The sequence below is a fragment of the Dreissena polymorpha genome, chromosome 11, assembly GCF_020536995.1.
Source record: "Dreissena polymorpha isolate Duluth1 chromosome 11, UMN_Dpol_1.0, whole genome shotgun sequence".
Taxonomy (NCBI): domain Eukaryota; kingdom Metazoa; phylum Mollusca; class Bivalvia; order Myida; family Dreissenidae; genus Dreissena; species Dreissena polymorpha.
In genome coordinates, this window is record NC_068365.1 from 51,380,356 (window position 1) to 51,390,352 (window position 9,997).

Genomic DNA, 9,997 nt, shown 5'->3' on the forward strand with positions numbered 1-9,997 from the left:
CAAAATTATAAAGACTTAAACAGTAAAGTATATTCCCTGAACATGCAAAAATGGTTTCATGTTTTGTCAAGTCATCTAGTTTTATTCTATTAAGTTCGTTTCAAATCATACCCATGTGATCAAAACTTGTTACGCCGAACGGATTACACGATATATATATATATATATATATATATATATATATATATATATATATATATATATATATATATATATATATATATTTGAATAGTGCATAAATATAAAGAAATATCTGAGAACACAAAAACTAAACAACTTGATGAAACAGCGCATGCAGGTCGTGTTCAAGGTATGTTCAAATCATGCCCACAGGGTCAAAACTTTGCAACGCTCCACTTATCACGTGCTTGTGATAGACTTATTTAGTATATAACTATATGACCACGCTCCAATGGTAACTGATTATACTATATACCTATGTAGTGAATAACTTGAACAAGTTTATCTCTGAAACAATAAATCCCAAAATTTTGATATCTTGAATGAAACATCAGATATAGGTCCTGTACACTGTTAAGTTTAAACTGTGTACATATCAGTGGTCACATGATTTATATTGACATATATAAAAAATACATGTATACACCTTCTTCAATGAAACCGAAATGGTAAGAGGTTAAATATTTATTTTAAATAATCGTTTTATGGTCCTCTAAAAAATTGATCAAATCATACCCATGTGGTCAAAACTGGCAACTCCCAAGGGTCACGTAATTTTATAAAATTACTTTTTAAACTGTGTATTGTTTGGCATGTTACATCATACAGTGGTCATCTCCTGATTTTTTGTAACCACACCCGAGCACAAAGTGTTGCACGGTGTGCGGTTTGCGTCGTAACCAGGCCGAGCTGGAATCTATGCAACGCAGTCCAAAATCAAATTTACTAGGTAAAATCTTAGAAAAACCGTGAAACCACTCTCGAGGCCCGATCTTCATTCAGTCTTTATGAAACTTTGTGGACATATTTAAGTGGACAATATATAGTCCGCGTGGGAATCTGGGTCAAGTGCTTCAAAAAATAATTTGCAAAGTCAACTCTTAGAAAAACCACCTTTTCACCCGAATGTCCACTTTTATGACTCAGTCTTGATGAAACTTGGTCAGAATGTTTATTATGCGAATAACAAATCTTGGTCACGTTCGTTGAATAAAATAGGTCACCAGGTAAAAAACTGTTGTAACCGATAAAGAGGCCACATTAATCGCTCAAACATGATGCATCTTGTCTAGCTTGATATTTTATAGGTTGAGTTCTATTCTGGATCACGTGCGTCTTAATCTAGGTTTACAGGTCATGTTTAATAAACTTCTCAAGATACCCTAATCAATTATAACTCAACCTTGTAGAAACTTGGTCAGAATTTTTATCTTGCCGCTAATTAGGCCGAGTTCTAATCTCAGTCGATGTGTTTAAATTCTAATTCACCAGGTCAAATCGTAGAAAATCCTTTTTAACACTTTTGTAATAAATAAAACTTATTTAACATGTCAGGCAGCGTTTGTTATTGTTTAATGTCGGAATGTATGAATTACTCGCCTTTGACTGCATTGCTTTTTTTTAGGACGGTTCCGCTCACTTGTTTGTTTCAATTGTGTCATTGTTATTCGAGGTTTTATTATTTGTACCAGTATGTCGCCTTTCGAAAAAAAAGAATTTACAAAAAAACAGTTTTACATGTTAAAGGGATCTTTTCACGCTTTGGTAAATTGACAACATTGAAAAAAGTTGTTTCAGATTCGCAAATTTTCGTTTTAGTTATGATATTTGTGAGGAAACAGTAATACTGAACATATACCATGGTCTAATATAGCCATTATATGCATCTTTTGACGATTTTAAAACCTAAAAATTATAAAGCGTTGCAACGCGAAACGATTGAATTATTTGGAGAGTTCTGTTTTTGTCGTCAAATTTTGTGAAATTACGAAGATTGCTTATATTAGGTATAAAATAAGAGATGTGTACTCGGCGGAATAGCTCAGTAGGCTAGAGCGTTTTTACTTCAGGACTCTGGCAGGACTCCAGGGGTCACTGGTTCGAAACCTGGTTCGGGCAATGTTTTTTTCCTTTTCTTAATTTTATTCTTGATTTTTTACTGGAGCTTTTACGATCCAATGTCTACATTTATCGATATAAAGCATTCAATGAATAAGTTAAAAAATGCCAAAATCTGTGAAAAGGCCCCTTTAAATCTTTTTCGATTTCAAATCATGTGAACAATGACCTACTCAAGGCGATTACATTTAAAGAAATTAGGTTAAATGTATACATATTATACGTATGCATAATAAAAAAAACAACGGACGACATCTGAATTCTATTAAAACATACCCTACCGTTATTTTATTTCGAATTCAACGGAATATATTTTATAACGCGTTAAGTTTACGATAATTACTTACAATTACTTACAATTTGCCAGCGATACGTTGGGTCTGTAAACAATTCTAAAGAAAACATAACCTCAACAAGAGAGAACGATAAATGATCAAAGGATAGTACCATGTCGTTTTTTAAGTAAATCTCACGTTGATTAATATGGCCTTAAGGTGGTAGCGAAATTGCTTTCATGTTATGTCGATCACAGTTAAACAAAACAAACATTACATTACGGTGCGTCAATAAAATCGGTTGTGAGAGACACTCGGGTAGTATGGATTACCCGTCCCTGCGATAGAGGATTTAAGCCGATGTATATATACGTGTGTATGAATAAACTTAGTAGAAGCTCATAAATCAGCCTTTCATTAATATACCAAACATGATTTGAGTAGAGAATTGTAAACATTATGAATTGGGTCATGTTGGATTGATCTCTTTGTCTATTGAGTTAATGGACTGTAAACAATAATGGAACGCTTCGCCCCATTACCGAATCACACCATGCTGACTTAAGTTTCGCTTCATCGATGTTATTTGAAGGACATAGAAAGAGTAGAAATATTACAACTAAAAACATTTGAAAACAACGTTTTAGGATAATAATATTTATGATTAATGTTCTAAATAATCTTATGAATAATCATCAAAATAATATATGTTATTATTATTTTTCTTACAGTATTAATATTTTTAATCTGTTATGACTTTGTTTCTTTATTATACTGAGGAAAAGTTAATTGTTAAATGTCCTTCCATAATTCTATTCCGCATTCAATACTTGATCAATCACAAGCGTTCATCTCATGCTGAAATATTCTTATATTTTGTGCTTTAAATTACCATTACAATATGTATTAAATAACAATTCACTTTAGAATTGCTGAACACAAACAGCTAATATGATTTAAATACGTAGTTTATATGACACTGTCATTATGGTAAAGTGGTTGTTGTTGCCTGTTGGACCATATTATAATCGTTTTTAAAAGGACAAGGGACGTTAAGGGGTCTTATTTGCCGGAAAAATATTAATATTTGTAAAAGTAAATCATTGCATCCATTAAAGATCACATTACGTTTACATAGTTATTGCATCGTACATCGCATACATGACGTACATTGAACGTTTCAAACACGCGAATAACGCGAATTTAGAGCATTTTTTAATGTTTATCACTATTTTAAGACAATAGCGCACACGTTAACCAACTTGATTCTTTAAAAAATGCAATACATTTTCGTTATTTGTTCGTCGATATCTTTTTATTTTTGGTTAACGAGTGCGCTGTATGTGAAAAATACATTTATTTTCTTCTAAATCGAAATTTGATTGAACAGTTGATAATGTATTACCATGAACGGTTGTTTCCATGCAATATCGCGTAAGCAATTAAGTTGCTTTTTTAACATCTAAACTTAGAAAAAGGTAGTGTTCCCTATTATTCACGGGAGACCACTCCATTAACTTATTTAGGCATATGGGAAGTAATCTTATCAAGCGAGCGGGATAAATCTACATGGAAGATACAGCGTCTGCTTCTCATCATTTAAGCTTAACAGTAAAAGTTATTTAAACAAAATATGTGAGGTTAAGTTTCATCATCATATATCAACAGACAGGTATAGTGTAGAAAACAAGTTTTTCAGTCAGTTATATAATAAAAGTCACGAAAATCATTCTTGTATTTAGCTGCAAAGATGAATTCACATGAACACCAGAAAGTATTAAGAAACATACCTTTCTTTAGTTATCCGTTTTCCATAGTTGTCCAACTTAAAAGTCCATCACATTAATTGCTACTTGTTTAAATGTTGAAGCTAATTAACTGGTCACAATAATTCCATCTTATTTACACAGATACAAAATTGAGACCAGCGTTTTAGAAATGTATAGACTACAGTAGCTTTAAAATTCTGTTTATTTATCATCCAGTTGCATTATTAAATAGCCTAATAAAAATGCTTTTAATTTAAATTTCATCAAATCGGTTATAAATCACGAATGAAGCTTATTATATATCGTTGTGAAATTACAAGTTATGACGAAAACCAACAGGTTAAATTACGTCACTTCAGATAACGTCTTTTGAACAAATACATGCATTGAGGATATTTTGAAAAGATGACTCTCTGCACTTTATGTTGATAGTAGGTTGAAAATAATTTGGATAAAGGCGAATAACGACCCTTAATGTCCCTTGTCCTTTTTAATAATGCAAGTTATTTACTATGTATATACAACATTGCAATCAATTCCGAGTGTTAAGGTTATGCACAGGTTAATATTAATGTTGAGATATTGTCTCTTTCTTGATTGTATGGACAGTTTGAAGATATTTTTAACTATAAAGTTTATGCCATTAATCGGATAAGCAAAATGATATTGTTCACATTTATAAAATTGCAATAAAACACAGTTTAAACGTGTGTGTTTGTTATGTGCGTGTTTGTCTTGTCTAGTGCATTGGCATTGGTATTGTGCCTCACTGTTTGCTAAGTGGTAATTGGCAAAAAAATAAAGACCGCATGGTATAATTCGGTTTATCTGCTGCTAGTGCAACTGCAGTTTTCATTTTAACAGAACGTGTTCATGCTTCACTTCTTAATTAAGTTTGTGATATTTGGACAACTTGAGTAGCAGTGTTACAAATTTAAACAAATGTTAGGACATGACTGACACAAATATTAAAAAAGCACAAAATAGTCTTAAACCATTATTAGAAGATATAAAAGACAATACTGAGAATATAGTAAAACAGCTCTAGTTAGTCTCTAATTTCTAACTTTCTTTAATATAGAACAAATTCGAATTTTTAGTATATTAAAGGGGCCTTTTCACGTTTTGGTAAATTGACAAAAAAAAAAAAAGTTCTTTCATATTCGCAAATTTTCGTTGTAGTTATGATATTTGTGAGGAAACAGTTATACTGTAATGCATTTACTATGCCCTAAAATATCCATTATATGCATCTTTTGACGATTTAAAACCTGAAAATTATAAAGCGTTGCAACGCGAAACGATCGAATAATTTGGAGAGTTATGTTGTTGTCGTTGTGTTTGTGATTCTACGAGGATTGCTTATATTAAGTATAAAATACATCATTCATTGCATGAGCACGGATGGCCGAGTGGTCTAAGCGATAGACTTTTACTCCAGTGGTCAGTGGTTCGAGCTCAGTTGAGGGTTACTTTTTTTTTAAGTTTATTATTGTTTTTTTTAATGGAGCTTTTTAGATCCAATATTTACATTTATCCATATAAAGCATTAAATGACAAACTTCAATACATGCCAAAATCTGTGAAAAGGCCCCTTTCAGTAACTTTTAAGTGCTTTGCTTTTAAAAGTATGACGTCATCGCATTATAAGACAAGCGCGGGATAGTATAACTGCACTTCTGATTAAAAATTTACTCTTACCTATGTACGTAAGTCGTTATGTTCGTATATGTCTGGTTCAATTTCTTTTCAGATTACACTATTTCTATTTTGACTAACTTAAGATTTTTACTTATTTGAAATACATTTACGTGTACTATGTTATGGGGCTAAACATACACATGCATAAATACGAGACGTATTTGATTCACGTTTTGGTTGTCTATCATCACGCCTCACTGTTCTGGTGTCTGTATATATCCATTGAATAGTTAACAGGTAATTTAATTGAAATGTATAATGTTGTATTGCTGTTTTATTGTAATCGTGATGCTATGATGTTAATTTGTATTTGCATTTTATGTTTTATTGATAAATCTGGGAAAAGTGTGAAGTTTTGGATCTCACTAAAACCGGTAAAAACCTCTTGATGAATAAACCGTTTAAAAATGGTGACCCAAGCTTTGTTTGTTTTGCGGGTCGTGTCTTCTACATTAGATCGGGACCCAATTGTTAGGGAATTGATACCTTGGTATTGAAATGGAAATCGAGGTTTCTCTCCTAATGGTGTAGCTGAAGTTCGATTTGCGTTAGTGCCTATTCTAAATGTATTAAACCTTCGCCCAAATTTGTATTACACTTTAACGGGGCCTTTTTACGTTGTGGTAAATTGACAAAATTTAAAAACAAATGTTTCCGATTCGCAAATTTTAATTCCAGTTATGATATATGTCCGAAAACAGTAATACAAAACATTTACCATGCTCTAAAATATCCATTATATGCATCTTTTGACGATTTAAAAACCTAAAAATTATAAAGCGTTGCAACGAGAAACGATTGAATATATTTACTTCAATCGAGCGAAGAAATTGATGAGTTGTAGACCGTTTTTCCTTTTGTAACTTTAATTGTCTCACAATAAATCTCATGTCCAATATATGTTCTCGTATTTCAACCAAGCTTCATCGAAATATAAATATTAATAAAATTAACCAGTTGCAAAATACAAATGTCCTCAAATGAAATTTGTATTCGTTATTATTATTGAACTCTTTTTGGCGGCTAAAATAGATCCAAAAGTCAGTCGAGAGTGGAACCACGGCAATTTCTTTTTCAATCTTCCGTATCGGAGTTGTCGTTCATCGCCCTAGCGATTAAATGTATGTGGTTTCGTTGAGAAATTATTTTAATGTTTGTGTAGATATGTGTAAAGTATAATGTTTGAGTAGATATGTGTAAAGTAAAAACGGGTAATCAAGCTTGAATTTAAAATAATCGAACATGTTTAAAAAAAACATTTCGAACATGGAAACGAACTCGTGTTTTTCATTCAAATACTAAATTTAGTACATGGTTTCTTCCATTCAAACATTTATTACTTTGTGTCCACCTTTTTCGCAAGCACACCTTTGTTTCATTATATCTCATAGCTTATCTATAAAATAACATAAGATTGATTTAATGGCATAAATTAATATTTTGAGTTTTAAGAGAAGCGTAACTTTGTTGTTTTATTTATAATGACATGTTAAACAAACACATACACAAAGAAAATATCTTAATTGCACTCTATCTTGGCACTTAATGCACATAAAAAACATAGTAAAGGTGTTCTCCAAATTTACAATAAATTATCCAAGAATAAATTGTGCAATTTTTGTCAAGTGCAATAAAGTCAATTTTCCAAAGGATTTTGTTTTAGTAATGGCCTTTGATTTATTTAAAATTAACCTTTAATTCAATATTCACCAAACGTTTATGGACATGTTATATAGAGAATATTATGCGAGTTTTCATGCGAGGCTTAGAAGGCAAACCTCGCGCTACCATGGTTCGAGCCGAGCATGATTAACTTGATCTTTATCCAAAACTCACATAATATTCTAGTTATCATTTATTTCCTCCCTTTTTCCATTACTTAAAAAAACACATTCTCCAATTTTTGGAAATGTTTTTTGGGTCTTTTCAAAAATTGGAGAATCTGTTTTTGTCAACTACTGAAAAACAAAATCGTCAAAAAATGCGATAAATCATAATTATTAATGGTAAAAGGACGAAATAATAGGGTAAGTAGAATATTATGCGAGTTTTGGATAAAGATTAAGTTTATCATGTTCGGCTCGGCAAGCCTCGGGCTACCATGGTTCTAAGCCTCGTATGATAAACTGGATCTTTATCCAAAGTCACATAATATTCTCTATATATCTAATTAAAGTTATCAAAAATTGTCTTTTAAAAAGTTTATATGTATATAATTCAATAATTATTTCTTCACACGTAAACCGTGCGATTTCATAAAAAATGGACATCCATAACTCACATAGATATTTCCTTAGCTACCGTAATCGTGACGTGTCTATGCTGCAAGTGGTCTACGTCTGGTGTCATCAGAATTGTGTGTTTTTCCTGCAATTCAAAGCAAGGTAAGTTTGTTCTTTTTAACTGGATAAGTACCGGTAGATCCCGATTGGTCATGTGTTGTGAATATCTTTCATCATAGGCATCATCAAGCTGACAAGATGTTCGCCGGATTTGCCGCTCCTCAAAATTGTGAAAACCTGATCATTTTTCATCGGATTGCTTTTTTTATGTTCATTTTTTGTTTAAGTTTAGATTTTGTAACGACATAGACTGTTAATTTTTCATTCAATCACACGGTTTAAAAAAATCGCAGAATTGGGATGTTTGTTCGTGTCTTAAACTAAGCAAAAAGTTTTTTGTTTTTTCGGCTTGCACGTTATCCGTCGTTTACAAATATTTTTGAATATTCATTTCGCTCATCGGCAACTGCTATTGGCTATGAAACGTTGCCAGGATAGTTTCATTGTATTACAATGGGCAATTGGGTTGGTAGTATCAGGTAAATAAAAACATGATGTTCCTACAAACGACCATGTCTAAATAATATTTTATCTTTAAATATCTTCTTTTCATATTTTATGAGCTGAAGATATTGGCCGTGGTCAAGATTGTTGAGGATAGGCCTTCTGATAATACAGCTAGACATAATTCAAAATCTGTCATTTACGAGTGACTGCTGAAGCTAAACATTGGCAACAGTAATTGATAGTTTACAACAATATCGAAGATAATTCAAGCGCTTTGATAATGTTTGTATTAAGACGATATAATTATCAATAAATAAAGCTTTTTAATAAGTTCGGCAAAAATACTCAAATAATATTCACAAATGCGTATAGCGCGCTTTCCGCTGGCAAGTGATTATATAGAAATGGGAATCAAATGTGTTTATTTCGCTTGCACCCTACAACAGATCAATATGTTTCAGCATTGTATGTTCAGTGACAGGTGTTAAGATGTTAAAATAAAATATTCATAAAATTAATAAAAATAATAAATGAAAAAGTTACCATGCAGTGATTATCAGCAAGGTGGGGGGGGGGGCGGGGTATTTGAGGAATGTAATGGTTTATTTTAACGTAGACTAAAAATGATTTGCTTTTAACTTGCTTTCTATGTAAGGAATCAATTGTAACTCAAGCATACTTCAATAATAGCATCAATATTAAACGTAAAGTTTACGATTATGACGTCAAACGTTGTCATTTTAAACGAGTTCAGTAGTTATTTTGACAAAAAAATAATTTACTCATAGTTATGAGTAAATTTATTATTCTCTATTCTCAAAATACTATTAAAATCTCATCATCTTTATAACCCATATCATCATCATTATCATTATCATACAAATAATAAACCAAAGACAAAATAGGAGTGAGTGCTTGTATTTGACAGGACTTTCAACATTTAAATGCAAAAAACAATTCTTCTGACGCCCGTATGGGTTGTATGTTCAATGGATATAGACCTCAACGGCACCGCTCAATTGATGAGCCTCGAGACGACTGGAAACGGTGAAACATCTTTGTTCATGTGTATAAAGAACTGAAACGATACTATTTAAATGCTGTAGGGCATGTAGTTATGAATTCTTCACATGCACATGTGTGTCATGTGAAAAAATGCAAATTTATTCATAACAATAAGACGTCATGTATATATCTCAAATAAAGAGTTACTGTTTGAATAAACTGATCCCGGCCGATGCCCAAAGTGCACACAGGACGCCCCCAATGCCCATCAATCACGCTAACTTAAATATTATCAATTAACAATTGTGAAACATTAATTTGTTCAAAGAAGCTGCTAATATCTGCAAGATTCATTCATCACCACCAATCAAGAGAAGTG